The 15,028-nt window shown below is 38.8% G+C and overlaps 1 protein-coding gene across 1 annotated transcript in view; it reads left to right on the top strand.

Annotated features, from left to right (window-relative positions):
• LOC122814909 (homeodomain-interacting protein kinase 2-like) overlaps positions 1–15,028 on the top strand; it is an 89,209-nt gene that overhangs the window by 48,097 nt on the left and 26,084 nt on the right. The gene's annotated exons all lie outside the window — the stretch shown is intronic.

Genomic DNA, 15,028 nt, shown 5'->3' with positions numbered 1-15,028 from the left:
TTTCTCCAGTGCCTACATTCATTTCAAGGCTTATCCTTCTCTGTTATTTTCTCAGAAAGGATGCAGCACTGTAATCGATATTAGCAAGGGGCTGTGACTTGAGAGACTTCAGTTTCATGATATTGAATGACAGAAAGACCAGTATCTGGCTTAACCAAGCACCAGTAGAGCTCACGACTTGTGTAGCTTTCTACATGGGTTAAGAACATAAGTAAGAAGTCTCATGAAATACTGCTGACTTGGACCAGTAATAGTACCTCCATTCCTACTGTTTCAAAGGCATTTTGGGATTTTCAGCATTCACACTGCCTCAGTGGCAAATGGGTTCTGTGCATGCACAAGCACCTACACTGGTAGCTTTCCAGAGGTCAAAATCCTCTTCTCAGACTCTCTGTGATACGTTGGTTAAGCCCCTCCAATGTAATACTCGTCACAGAACGTCAGTTATTCAGTCTTTTGTGCTAGCTGTAGAACTCACAGTTGAATTTCCACAGCTGCCTGCATTGGTGAATTACAGCTTCCAACTCTAATAAGATCTCTTTGGAAACCTCCATTCCTCTTTATTATTTATATACTTTTGTTTTCTTTCCGTTATATTTTAAACAAACAATATATGCATGTTATCTTTTATTTTAATACACTTGATATTTAATACTGCTGTTAGTTCCTCTAGGAATTTTAATTTACTTCTGTTTGTATGCTTAATATTGCTTTTAAGCAGTTGTGGAGCTTTTTTAAAAGTATTTTATGACTTGTATTTGAAAGCTGAAGTTCAGTGGTGTCAGTTTAACACTAGAGACTGTCTCTTGGCAGGGTGCCTGGAGACCTGTTTTTCTGTTTATCTGTTTCATTTTGAAGTTCTGACAGGAAAATACTACATTTTTCTCTCGTTTCCTTGTTTCTTCATTGTCATGTTTACTGCTGGTTTAGCACTGCTATAGACATTTTTTTGTTAAATCACGTTTTTACCGCAAATTACTTTACTTGTATTTTCTGTGGAGATGTTTTCATTTCTCACAAGGGAATCTGTAAGTAAAAGCTTATTTATCTTGTGTTAAAAAGTTTCTGTTTGATTTAAGGGCATGTATTTGATATTTTGCCACTATTTGGATAAGTGAATTGTACTTGGTACTGTGACTGTGTGTGTTTTTTACTACACTGTGCAGATTGTAGAACAAGGCTTAGCATAATTTAAACGGTTTCTGCTTTTTGGGGGGCAGTTTAGCCCTTTTTGTTGTGTGGGAACATAGCTTATATTTTCTATTATTGCTGTCCTTAGTCAGCCCTTAATGGAGTTAGTGTATTATTCTGGCTGGTGTTTTTTCTCCTGATTTGATACAGCTGCTCCCCACCGCACCCCCATCAAATCTAGTTCCAACTAAAAAGAAAAAAACTAAACAAAAACATGCCTCGGCCTATGGTTTGTGAATCTGTTGTTGCCTTAAGCAGGCCCATGGGCCACTTACCTGTTTCCCCTTCACCCTGTGGTGTGAGCCTGCAGCACTACATAGTGCAGGGGTCAGACACATCCTCCGGGGCTGTTCCAGTACCTAGGTCAGGTACGGGAGAACCAAACTCTTTAGGTGTAGGAGAGCTTCAGGGTAAGAGACCCCTAGTAGACATAATACTCTCTCCCTACATATTTTGTCCTGTAGTGTAGTTTATAGTAAGAAGAAACAGAAACTTCACCAGGTGACAAGCAGTCACATTATTACCATGTACAAAAATAAACCAGCTGGCCACAGATTTCTCAAAAGTATACAATTTAATGAACCACAATAAAAGCCTCCTTGAAGGGTTCTGAGCCAAGGAGCTAGAGGTTTTTATTGTGGTGCCAGTTGGTTGTTTTTATCTACATTTACCATTTCTGTTGTTGTGGTTTATTGCCATGTATAAGGCTAATGTATTTTTTTAGCTAAGAGTGTTTTATGGTCAGCTAATCTTGGAGACTGTCGTAGAATCATAGGAGGTTACTAAGCTAATGGCCCTGGGGCCCTAACAAGCCTAGCCAAGAGTTTATCCCCCAAAAAAGAAACCTTTGTCAGCACTATGTGCCTATTCCAAATGACTATAGAGCTACCTTCACTAGATATCAGTCTAACACAAGAGATTTTGATGGTGACCCTGATGCAAAGAATAGTGAACACTCTGAGTCCATCCAAACGGATTCTTTGGAAGGTTAACCAGTTACAAAATCCAACAGAGTGTTCATCTTTCCACAGATGCTAGTTAGGTTTACAGATGTAGTTGACTGAAAGCAATCTGGAGCTATGCCAGAAACTGACCAAGTTTATGATTGTGTAGAGCATGAGGTTCCAAATGTTTTGGCTGTTCCCTTACCAGCCTTAGAAAATCTCTATAAAACTGCATGTAAAACCCCTTTGATTAGTGAACCAGTTCCTAAAAAAGATAAGATGAAATAGAAGGTACACTCTGATCTTCCAGCTCTCTTTGCTTCTTTGTTAGTTGACACAGCTGCAGTTTCTCCAGCTGCCAACTCTAACAAGAGAGCTTTGGCTTCTTCTAACCCTACACCACCAGATTAAATTGGCAAGTGGTTATAATCTCAGGGGGAAAAAGTGTCTCACTCTAGTAATCTAGTCTCTAGAATTTTAAATTATCAGGACTGCTTGTGGAATAATTATTTTACAATGTGCTTACAGTTTGGATGACTTTGTTGTATCTTTACCTGCTGAACAGAAGTGTTATATGAATGAGATTGTTTCTAATGTGAATCAGATTTCACACATGTTTTGAGGAGTGTCTTGGAAGGCGTGGACACCGTTTCTAAAAATGCAGTTACTTCTGTTGTGTTGAGAAGGTTTCCTTGATTACATAACCAAATTCTTTTTTTAGGATTTAAAAAAAAATTAGATTTTGAATGCTCCTTTAAGTTCCGAATTGATGTTTGGTCCTGCTGCTACCCAGATTGTCAAACAATGGGATGATGGAGGTAAATTGAAGCATGGGTTATATGCAATGCGTCATATTCCCAAGTTCTCCCCTAGCAAGACAACCAACTTCAAAGGGTAGAACAAACAAAAATCCCAGCCCGACAAGATGCGGGGTACCAAGAGGAAATGGCAAAAGGATAATGCTTCCAAACCAAATAAAAGGAGATGTTCATCACATTGATCACTGCTGCAGTGGCCTTAGCTATATGGGTTATATTCTGGCAAGGATATAACAGGCAGTTTCCAAAGTTTTGGAGCGCCTTCCCTTCACTCATACCATTAGGGAGCTTGAGCTGAGCTACCTAACACAAAGATTTGAGTGCTAAGCCTTTCAGAGCTTTCATGCTGCCAAAGAGAGTGCCCCTCTGCTGGCTTTCATGGATCAATGGTCAGCTTGTGCTACTCATTTGCTGGCAGATAAGTTCCCTTTAAACTTTCCTCACTTTAAATTTATAATGTAAATGTACTTTCTTGGTTAACTTTCTTGATTAGGAAAGTTGTTTTACATCCAGGAGTCTGTTTTAATGGACTGTCATGAGACTTAACTATACTTTTAAAGTGGAGTGCAGTCTTTTCCTGTCAGTTTTAAAAGTAGTTGAAAACCATTTTTTTCAGTATAAACAAAATGTGTTTATTTTACTTTTGGGGGCTGGCAAAGTGTATTAAAGGGACTTTTAAGAACTTTAAAATTTTAAACAGCTTATGCTGCATGTTTTCCTCTGGGAAAGAGGCACCATTTTTGGCTTGACCATTGAACAAACTACTGCTCCCAAGGTCAGTCTTTCAGCCACAAAAAGAAAAAAAGTTATGCAAACAAACTTTGACACCACAGCAGGCTAGCAATTTACCTCAGGTGCAGATGGGTGACTCTGCTGTGGCCAGTGTGGGTTCTTCAGACCACTCATCTTTTACCCCTGATCCCTCTGGTGTAGCACCTACAACCACTATCGACCAGGGGTTTGCCACATCCCCTCCTTACATAGAACAAAGGATTTCAGGAAATCTGATCAGCTTTTCCTTGCTTTTTCAAAGGCCAAATGTGGTTATGGAGAATCTAAAGTAACTCTATGCAGGTGGCTTTCTGACTGCATAATTCTTTATCTACAACCATTTTGGGTAGACCTTACAAGGCAGACTGAAGGCACATTCTACCAAGAGAGGTAACGTACCTCTACTACTGTGCTGGGTAGGTTACTAATTGATGAGCTTTGTGCTGCAGCTACTTGGTCTAATGTCCACACCTTTGTATCACTCTACAAGCTAGGTGTACAGTCAAGAGCCAGCGCGTCCTTTGTCTCTACCATTCTCAGGAATATCCATCCATGATTCCACCCAGGTGTTTTGTTAGCTTGGAAATCTGACCCAAATATTGAATTGGATGAAAACAGACTACATCGGATATGAAAGGTATGTACTTACCATAACCCTAGATCAGTGTTGTCTTGTTTTCATCTGGTTCAACATCCTTCCCACCATCCCTCAGCCTAAATAGTCATTGCAGACCCTGGTTTAATGGTTGGACCTGACCAGGGGCCTTCACTGCACAGCATTTTCTTTGTTCTCTGTTCCAGTTTCACTATTTTTCACAATTTTATTCAAGTGATTCTACATAGTTTTTGTACAGGATGATGTATTATGTCTTTAAGTACACGAAATCAATCTGAGGTACTCTGAGGAATGAATGGAATTATGTGTAGGGAAGGAGTCAGAGCCCTTGATCCAAGCTTCTTAAAAAGTGTCAAGGTCAGATCCGGTCAGATCCAATAATCCAAAGTTTGAAATGAACAAAAACAAAACAACACAGATCTAGCATTATGGTAAGTACATAACTTTCGTTTACTCCTACTGCTAAATACTTAGTTAATTCCAATCCTATGCTTTCTGGCAACTATGGGAAAATAATTGATACATATGGGGATTTTTTTATTGTCAGGCTCATATATTAAACTTTATTCTGACTAATTGTGAAAGTATGAGGAACATTATTTCTGCAGTTCTTGGGAGGAAAAATCTTCTTTAAATGGTTTAGTTTGTTCCATCTTATAGTTTTCATGATTTAAAGCATGCTTATGACTCTGTTGATACTTCTTCCAGTGCTAAGGCTACTGGTACTGTTTTGAGGAGGTTTGCCTAGCTACATTCTCAGAACTTCCCAGATGATGTGAAAATTAAATTTGAAATTTGTCTTTGTACAGAGATTTAGTTTTTGTTCCCTCTACTGCAAAGGCTATAAAAAGTGTGATAAGAGGGGTAAGCTAACACAGGGAATCTCTCAAGATTTTCAGCCCTCCTTCTCCAAGTTTTCTAAGGGATATCTAACCCCTCATCCACTTTTGGCAAGAACAAAATAAACTGTCTCAGCAAAATGCTGGTAAACAGACATTTGAAATGAAATGGCAAGGGGGTTCTGAAAAGAATACAGTGACCCACCAAAATCAAATACTGTCTAAGTATGACTGTTTAAGGGACTTTGCCCTCCCTTCCCACACTGGTAGTCCATTTTCCTTCCCAGAAAGTCTGAATCTCAACTTCTGTCTTTGGCAACAGATAATTTCAGACAAATTGGTTCTGAAGATCATTCACCAAGTTTACATATGGCAGTGGGAGGAACTTCGTCCTTTCCAAGGGGTAATTTATCATCCACCAGACCAGACTCTTATTTCCCCCTGTCCTTCAACACATGTTGTCTCAGGGAGTAATAGATCCAGTTCCTCCTTCACAGTTTTGGAAAGATTTTTATTCAAGGATGTTTTTGATGCCAAATAAGGAAAGTGGGTCTTTCTTTCCTAAACCTGTTTGTGATAGTGTCCAAGTTCAAAATGCTGTCACTTCACAACCTCTTACCTCTTCTTCCTCATTTAAGTTTCCTGGTAACACTAAGCCATTGAGGTGGCATAGGGAGATAAAGCCCTGACTATGGTCCAGGTGACTTGGGTTCGATTAGTGGCTTAGAAGACTAAATGAGTAACAGGGACGGATGGGCAGAGCCATCCCAGGGTGGGTGGGTGGTCAGTCCTGTGGTTGTCCACGGTGCCAATCTCTGGTGGAGGCTGCAGACACCACATTGTAGACATGCCTAAAGAGGGGAAGAGAGTAGATGCATGGCTAAGCTGCTGCGGAGGTGGGTGATATGCCACATATCTCCATTGCATGCCCACCTCCCAGGTATACCATTGGAACTGCAGGGGTTGGGAGGAGATGGTAGGTCACAAGTTACAGACCCCCCTCCCCTGACTGAAGCTCAGATGTGCCAAGCCCTCAGTGTCCTCATTCCATGACCAGCCCAGCATATGGGATCAATTCCAGGGAGGGGGCCGGCAAAGAAAATAGCTGATAGACCTGGCTTGGGAAGGTGCTGGGGAACCAGGCCAGGAAACTTGGTGGAAAGATCTCTTACACAAGCTGGGATTCCAAGAAAACATTAAAATCTTTTTTTGACTCCATCACACAGGATTGTGTTCCTGAGGTATCTCCTAGACACCTCATTTCAAAGAGTTTTTTTCCAGAGGAAAAAATCTAGATCTATTTTATTTAACAGTATTTTAAGAGGAGGAGCAATACCAATATCCTGGAAGAAAGCAGCGGTAGCTGTACTACCTAAAGAGGGTAAAGGTCCATAAACCATGATTATAAAGTGTTTATGTCTATAATGGCTAAAAGAGTGGCAAGAGTCATGCCTGATTTCAAAATTGATAGATATGGATCATTTTGCTTTTGTGGAGGGGAGGCAAACATTTGACAACATTAACAGAACATTGATGATCCAGAGGAAAGCAGAATGTAAGAAAATATCATTGTTATTGGTGGATCTTGATGCAGAGAAAGCATTTGACAGAGTAAGCTGGGACTTTATGATCAGGGTAATGGAAGCATTTACATTTCCTGAAAAAATTATAAGGTTGATTAGGAAGATGTATGAGGGGAGTCCTCTCTGATAATTTTTGGTTGAGCAGAGGAACCAGGCAGGGGTGCCCTATTTCCCCTTTGTTATTTGCAGTATATTTAGAACCATTGGCAAAGAAAATAAGGGACTCAGAAATTCAAGGATATAATTGGTATGGTAGTGAAGAAAAGCTGGCTTTGTTTGCAGATGATATTATTTTATACCCGACAAAACTAGAAAGGGACATACAGTGTTGTGTATCATTTTGAGACAGTTTCATATCTTCTTGAGATACAAAATTAATGAAGCTAAAGCAAAGGCAATAGCGGTAAATTAGGTACCCACACATGAACTGGTTCAGTAATATCCATATTTATGGGGCATGATAAAATGAAGTATTCAGGAGTATTGATTAAAAAATATTCTGGTGTGGCATCTAAGGATATGTGGGAAAAGACTAAACAAAAGCTAATACAAACACTAAGAAAATGGTGGATCTGTTATATGCATATGGATAGTAAGATACAAGCAGTTAAAATGTTTTTAGTCCCTTCAGTCTTACACACAGGTCAGGCATATTTTTATCAACCAGAGAAGTTGTGGATAGAAATTAGTAAAGAGATGAAGGATTTCATGTGGGAAGGGAAGATGGCAAGAGTCAATAGGATAATCTTATTCTTCCTACAGAATAGGGCAGATAGGGATTACCAATTTGAAGGGGTATTTCAGAGCAACACAGTTAAGGCTCCTATGCAAAGCACAAGCAGAAAACTATAATTCAAAGTGAAAACAGATGAAGATGAAACAGGGGGGAAGTTCAAGAAATAAGGAGAGACTGGGACTTTGGATGCAGACCTTTAAGGAGAATGACAATAATCATACAGAATATTGTATTCATAAAGTAGCAGAAAGTATTCTAAGAACTAAGCCAACACGGGACTGGAGAAAGGAGATTCTGCCGATAGGGATGACTGCAATTAGGGATAGAGACAATAAGCAAGAGGGGGGCTGGAATTTATTGGAGAAAACTGGCAAATGAACCAAGGTATTGGGAGCAAATAATTAGAGGGGAAAAGGTAATAGAATGGGAAGACGCCAATAATTTATTTGCACTGCAGGTTAGAGACTGATTTCCCTATCAAGGCTTGATATCAGAGTATTTATTTGCATTTATTTATCAGGGTAGTCCACTGGGCCATTATGAGCTCATTTTCAGTGGAGGCCCAGGAAGGAAAGCTCCAAAATAACAAGAACATAGAGGTGTATACATATAAAGTGAGTGACTTTCAAGAATATGTACAACAAACGTAACATAGTTAACAATCAGTTGAATTACTGGTAAAATAGCAAATTGACAAAAATAAAGAACAGCAAAGATAAATAGATTGACATTACATAGATTATTCTGGCATTAGAATAGCAAGGCTTTAACCTGGCATTATTACATAGTACATATTAAACATCAATAGCAGCATTAAGCAAAGGTAGTTAGGTTTTGAGAGGTGAAGACAAGGTGCAGGTGCAATTCAGGATAGAAGATAGGTAGTCTGTTAGAGAAGTTTTGAAAGAGGCAAGATTCTGCATATTTCTAATAGTTAATGGTAGGGCATTCCAATCTTTGGTTAGAGAACTAGAGTATAGAAGCTAGCCGGCTGGTAGATTTGGTTTGTGTATCAGCAAAAGGTGCTGATTCTCAGATCTGAGAGGCCTCCTTGGATGGTACTAACTAAATAAGCTAAGAGCAGGACAGTCTAATGGTTTAATGATTATTTTGTGTGCAGTTGTTAATTGTAGGTAGGAGAGGTAGTGTGATAGTGGTAGCCAGTGCAGAGAGTGAAGAGCAATACAGCGGTGGGTAGAATGTTTGGCGTTTGTAGCAAACTTGGCGATTTTGTTATAACATATCTCAAGTTTACCTTTTAGGGATGATTAGAGGTTAGTAAGTAGAGGAGCACCTTATACAAGAGAGGGTAATAACTAAGTGGAAATTAGGACCCATTTTGTGGTGGGGCTAAGGAAGTCTTTATGCCTATAGAGGATTCCTAGCCTTTGGTGAGTTTTGTTGATGCTATGATGTATGTGTAAGTCAAATTTCAGGTGTTCGTCTATAATTACTCCTAATAGGTTTGTATGGCTAAAAATCTCAATTGATGTGTTACTTTGAGAAGGTACATATAGTGAATTGGTTTAGCTTAAGGGGAGGTGTCTTCCTATGGGTGAATAGCATGAGCTTGGTTTGGTTTGGGTTAAGGGATAGGCGATTATTATGCATCCAGGTCTCAGTGGCGGTAAAGGCCAATTGAGTTATTTGTTGTAGATCAGATATGGAATTAGCGGAGCATATAATAGTCAAGTCATCTGCATATTGAATAAGACATCCTTGACCTAGTGAAGAGTGAAACCTATTAATGAGCCTTGGGGGACTTCAGTAGAGGTGTTAAGATATGGATAGTGATAATGTTGCCATTTAACACCCTGTTGTCTATCTGCTAAGTAGCTTGAGAACCAGTTGAGAGAGGAGGGGAAAAGGCTGGTCTTAAAGAGTTGGGTTAAAAGTAAGGGGTGAGAGACAGTGTCAAATGGTTTTTGAGAGGTCTAGTAATAGGGAGGAGACAGTTTTACCAGTGTCTCCAGCTCTATTAATTGTGTCCATAAAAGATAAGAGAGCAGTTGTGGTGCTATGGCCTGCCCTAAATCCATGTTGCGTGAGATAGGATTTGGTTGTGAAGTAGAAAGTTTAGAATTTGAATATGTATACATTTCCCTAGATCTTTCAGATAGGAGAGAGAATGGCTATTGATCTGAAGTTTGAGATATCAGCATTGTTGCCACCTTTATGAAGAGAAAGAATAAATGATTTTTTCAGATTTCAGGGACATAAGATTCTTGGGTGGATCTATTTAGAAGTATGCCTATAGGGCAGGCAATAGCATCGGCTGCTAGTTTTAGGAATTGTGTGGGTAGATCATCAGGAGCGTCAGAGCAAGGTTTGAGCTTGAGAAGTAGTCTTTTATTGTGGCAGTTGGAATGGGTTTAAAATAGAACATGGGTGTAGAATGGGTAGTGGACTTGTGAGAATAATGGGAGGGTGTACTGGAAAGGGAGCAAGAGGACAGTTTTGTTGGAGTTGTAGGGTTTGTGTTGTTGTGTGCGTGGGGAAAATTAGCAGTGATGTGTGCTATAGTGTCTATAAAATGAGAAAGAAAGACAGTGGCTATTTCTTGAGAAGTTTTGTCAGGATGTGGACATGGGTTGCACTTTGTGCCTGGATTTAGTAGTGATGTAATGGAATTCCAGAATTTTGGGGGGTTTAGTGTATGTCGTATGGTCATTCTGAAGTTTTAGATAATGTTCTTTTTTATCTTTGTTAACTAGTCTTTTGACCTGGTCTCAAAGTTGTTTAAATTTCAGCAGGTCTGGAGAGTTTTTATTTGTTAGCCATTGCTTCCAAATTTTGTCTCTGTCTTTCATAAGTTCCTTAGCTGTCTTAGTCAGCCAAGTTGCATGGTGTGTTTTGATCTACTTTAGACAAAGATGAGCAAGGCTGTTCAGTTTATGTTTAGTGTATGTAGAAATATTGAGTTGAAGTTGTCAGCTGCATCATGTAGAAGGAGGGTTTTTAGTTTGCACCCGTTAATCTTTTTTAGAGTATCTATGAAGATCAATGGGTTCCGGTCCATCATTAGTTTATACTGATGGGGTAGCTCAGTGAACAAAGGTTGGGAGGTAGACACTGAGGGTGTTTGGGACTGTACCGGCAGAAGATATTTTATTTGGGTCAGTGACCAGAATCCAATCTGCTCAGATGCTCTGTCCCATTAAAAACTGCTTCAGGGTCCCGTTGAAGTGCGTACAGGAAGATTGCAGGAAGTTTTAGCTCAGCTTGAGGGAGGGGAGCACACATGTAGTGAGTATTGCTGTTAGGGACATGACAAGCACACAACAAGGGGTGCAGGCAGCTTCCACTAGCTGCAGTAGAGTTTGTAAAAGTACAGGCAAAGAGAAAGAAATAGGAGGGTCCTGAATGAAAGACCAGCACTGGTCATACCTTTCAACCTCTTAGAGCAGTGATGGCGAACATATGACACACTTGTCAAAGGTGACAAGCCACAATGTTTTGGGTGACACACCAGCGTTCACCAACACCTGAGTTACCAAAGAAACTAAATGAATAAAAAATACAAGAAATATGTGACCCTGCACTTATCTATTAAAACTCAGCAACAAAAAATTCATTAATTTAAGTTAATCAAATCAAATGCAATATGTTCAATATTTTTTTCAGTTCAATTCAAAATTACTATTAAAAGTAGGGTAATTTTTGGGTGCACTATTTTAAGCCCAATTATCAGTGTACATCTCGTTTTCTCTATTGTAAGTCACTGATTTTTCTTTTACTTTTATAATACACAGCATCACACATGATTGGACTGCATCTTTTTTAAATAAATGAATATGTAAAGAATTGTTTCAAAGAATTGTTTCTCTTTTGTTTGGGAGGGGGAGTGACATGCCAGCAGAGTCAGGATAGGCATTTTCTAAATTTTTGACACGCCTAGCTCAAAAGGTTCGCCATCACTGTCTTAGAGCAAGTAATCTGGATAAAGCCATCAATGCAAGTGGGACAGAGGCCCAAAAATGGGGAAAATTTTTAAATATTGCTCTTACAAAATTAGAAAGTTTATAGAATAACAGGTTTTGTATTAGTGTGAATTTTCTGAATGTTAGGAAGTCTGAAACTCAAATGTCTGGCATTATTTTCTAACTTCAGTCTTTAAAGGTTTACCAGTAATCTGCCAGAAAAACACTTTTTTTTGATAAATGGGCCTAAAATATGAGGCAAAAATGTAGACATTCTGCAAAAATCTGTACAGTTGAGAGGTATGGTGCCACTGGTAGAGTTTTTAGTAAAATCTAGAACAGAAGCTGCCATTAAAAAAGGAATAATTAGTAGAGCGTATAAAATATTGCATGATAAATATAAGAATCAATCAGAGGAGCTTAGAAAGGATTGGGAAGACAGACTGGATAAGCAATTCAAAAATAAACTATGGGGGATATATGTAGGTTTCCCAAATATGCAACAAAATCTAGATTTAAGATTTTTGCTTGGAAATGTTTACATAGATATTTTTATACCCCAAGTAGACTCCAAAGAATTTTTCCTGAGGTAGACAGCAAATGTTGGAGGTGTGATGGGGAAGAAAGAGGTAATTGGGAACATATTTTCTGGGAGTGTAATGTGTTGACAGACTTTAATGATTAAGAAAAAATGAGCCAGCAAACTGCATGCTGTAGAAATATAACAAAGTATATTTAATAAATCTCACATAGTATCAAAAGACTGCAGTGGTGGTGCTGCGGTAGCGTTGTCGCCTCACAGTAAGATGTTATCCTGTTTGATTCTCAGCTAGAGCGTCTTCTGTGTGGAGACGTGTGAATGGGCGTACCTTCGTTGAAGGTTGTGCGTTAGAGCTGGCAACTCGGCACGTAAAAATCTACTGCCAATCATTAGCGGATCGGAGTTCCGCTGTGGCGACCCCTAACCGGGAAAAGCCGAAAGACACAACAACAACATAGTAACAAAAGAACAAAAAAAAACAGACCGGTTTCGGCCAGAATAATTACATAGACTTCATCAGTGTTAAAAGACAAGTTCCATCATTTGCTCCTTTTATACAGTACATCAAGTGTAATGTAAGTTGTGATTGGATACCTCATAAATATTCATTTAATCCTGGTGGAAAAAGACCACCTAACCTAATAATCCATTTTTTCCTTGGTATTGAGAATAGAATGCCATCCTGCTTTATTGGATTTATTCCCCATAATTTTGTCAATAATCATAAATCTAAAAGAGGCTGTAGGGTGATTTAGTGAATGTTTACAAAGTGCACTACTAGTCTTCTTGTGTTTCATATAACTGAGATGCTCAAAAATCCACAATCTAAGTGGTCTAGAGGTCTGGCCCACATAAAATGCAGAGCAGCTACACGAGGCCAAATAAATAACCCAGTCACTACTGCAATTTGCAAAGAAGCCAATATAAAAAAACAGTACCACAGTTCCTGCTTGTGAATTGTTGAGACTTCATAATTCTATTGCAGTGGCTGCAGCGACCGCAACGCATACAACCAATCAATTTATCCTCCAATAGTGTAGTTTGTGTTGATCCAGTCGAAACTGTACCTGATTCCTGTTTGTAGTGATTTAAATAAGAACTCAGTTTTTTTCCTTTACGGAACGAAAATCGACATTTGTCCTGGAGAAATTGTGATAGATTAATATCGGCTAACAAAATGTCCCAATGTCTCTGTACACTGTTTATCAGTAAATCAGTGTTTCTTCCATATGTCGTGGTTAGTCATGTGACAGGGCTTGGACCTTGTTGTCTCACCTTGTATTTCAATAAATCTTCCCTGTTGAGTGTTGCAGCCCAGTTGCAACAAAGTTGTACAAAGGAACAACTTTATTCTTTTCTAGTTGGGCTTGACCCATTGTTTAGGTTCCAAATTCTAATTTTATATGCATATATGTCTATTACTGTATGGTACACATTTTTTTATTGAGCTTAGAATCGTCTCCCTCTCTTGCCAGTTACTTCACAACTAGTTTGCTAGTCATATGTATTAGGGTTTATGTATTTAAGGATACCCTTGTTTGGAAATATTGAGTACGAAGTTTTGGCATATTCTTATGGTATACTATCAGGTGTACTAGTGTTATTAACTGGTACCCGTTTTGGTTGCTCTGTTTATGGGTTCCATTTATATAGTTTCCATTCATTTTGGATATAAAGTAATTGCCATAAGGTAGGACTTTTTGTGATCATCTGTTATAATAAGTTGACTGAATACCTATCAGTTAGATAATCTTCCTATACAAATTGGGTTTGGTGGACATGGCATTGCCTGATTTACAAGTACTATGTTTGGTTAGGTCCACTCTCTATCTTTATGGTTTTTAAGCCTTCACTATTGATATTATTTGCAGTGAGTATACTAAACAGGCAAAGTTTAATAACGATTTGCATATGAGCAAGGGCCATTATTGTCCGACATATTTTTACATTCCCATATATAAACCTAGTTTGGGGGTAATTTAATACACCAATTATTTGGATTTTGATGGATGGGGCATTGCTTGTTTAACATATTCTGTTTGGCCAGTGGGCACTTTTGGCCTAATATAATCACTGCTTGGACATAGTCACGGCATATGCTAGAATTTGGCCACCTATAAGTGAATTGTATATATGGGCAAGAGCCATTATTGTCCACCTTTCTCTGATTCTATCCATACCTTCATTTTTGGTGAATAATTATAACCATCAGTCTGTGGACATAGCATTGCCAAATCATTTGGACTATTGTTGGGTTGAAATTAAGGAGAATATATAGGACTCTTTTGGCAAGGGCTATTACTGTCCGCACCATATATTGAGCCTAATCGGGGCTGATTTAAATATCACAATATCTAGATTGGGAAGGTTTAAAATAATATACTATATCAACATTCTTTTTAATGGTATTCATTTGCTAATCTTTGGATTCAGGTGACTTGCAACAAGTACTTCCTTTGAAGCTTTAATCTAATAAGTTTTCCATCTCACAGTATACCACATCAATATGGATCTTACCACAATTCTAGTGGGGATCTCTGCTGATATGGAGGATTTGGGAATATTTGGATTAGGAAACAGCAATAATGTCCACAATGGTACAATTACCATGAGCCCTGAAAACAGCTGTGAGGCCCTTTTTCAGAAACTAAATAAGGGTATGAGATCTTTGAGATCTAATGTGTGGCACTGCAAGCTCTTTAAAGCTTACTTGGTGAATGGTATATCGCCTAGAGGTCACAGAGTTAGGACACAGCCTTTGGTCAATGACATTGATGCTGAACTGGCCAAACAATGGGCCAGTGTCCAACAGCAAGCATCCATGGGGTTTGTGGATTCATTGGCCAGTTATCATGAAAGAATAATAGCTAAAGAAATCATAGACATCACAAAGTTATGTGAGGAGACTAAAACTTATGAAAGTCAGTCCTTTTACGTTGCATGTTTGAACAAATTGAGTACAGACCTTTTAAGTTTGGAACAGCAGCTACGGGACAGAAAGGTCCACACATTTCAGCGCGACCAGACAGACTAAGATAGGTGCAACCAATTCATTCACAGTAGATGTGT

Source organism: Protopterus annectens, chromosome 11.part0, assembly GCF_019279795.1.
Source record: "Protopterus annectens isolate FY-2018-M chromosome 11.part0, PAN1.0, whole genome shotgun sequence".
NCBI classification, from domain to species: Eukaryota; Metazoa; Chordata; order Ceratodontiformes; family Protopteridae; genus Protopterus; species Protopterus annectens.
The sequence above is the reverse complement of the archived record's forward strand: the minus strand, read 5'-3'. Positions and strand labels throughout refer to the sequence as shown.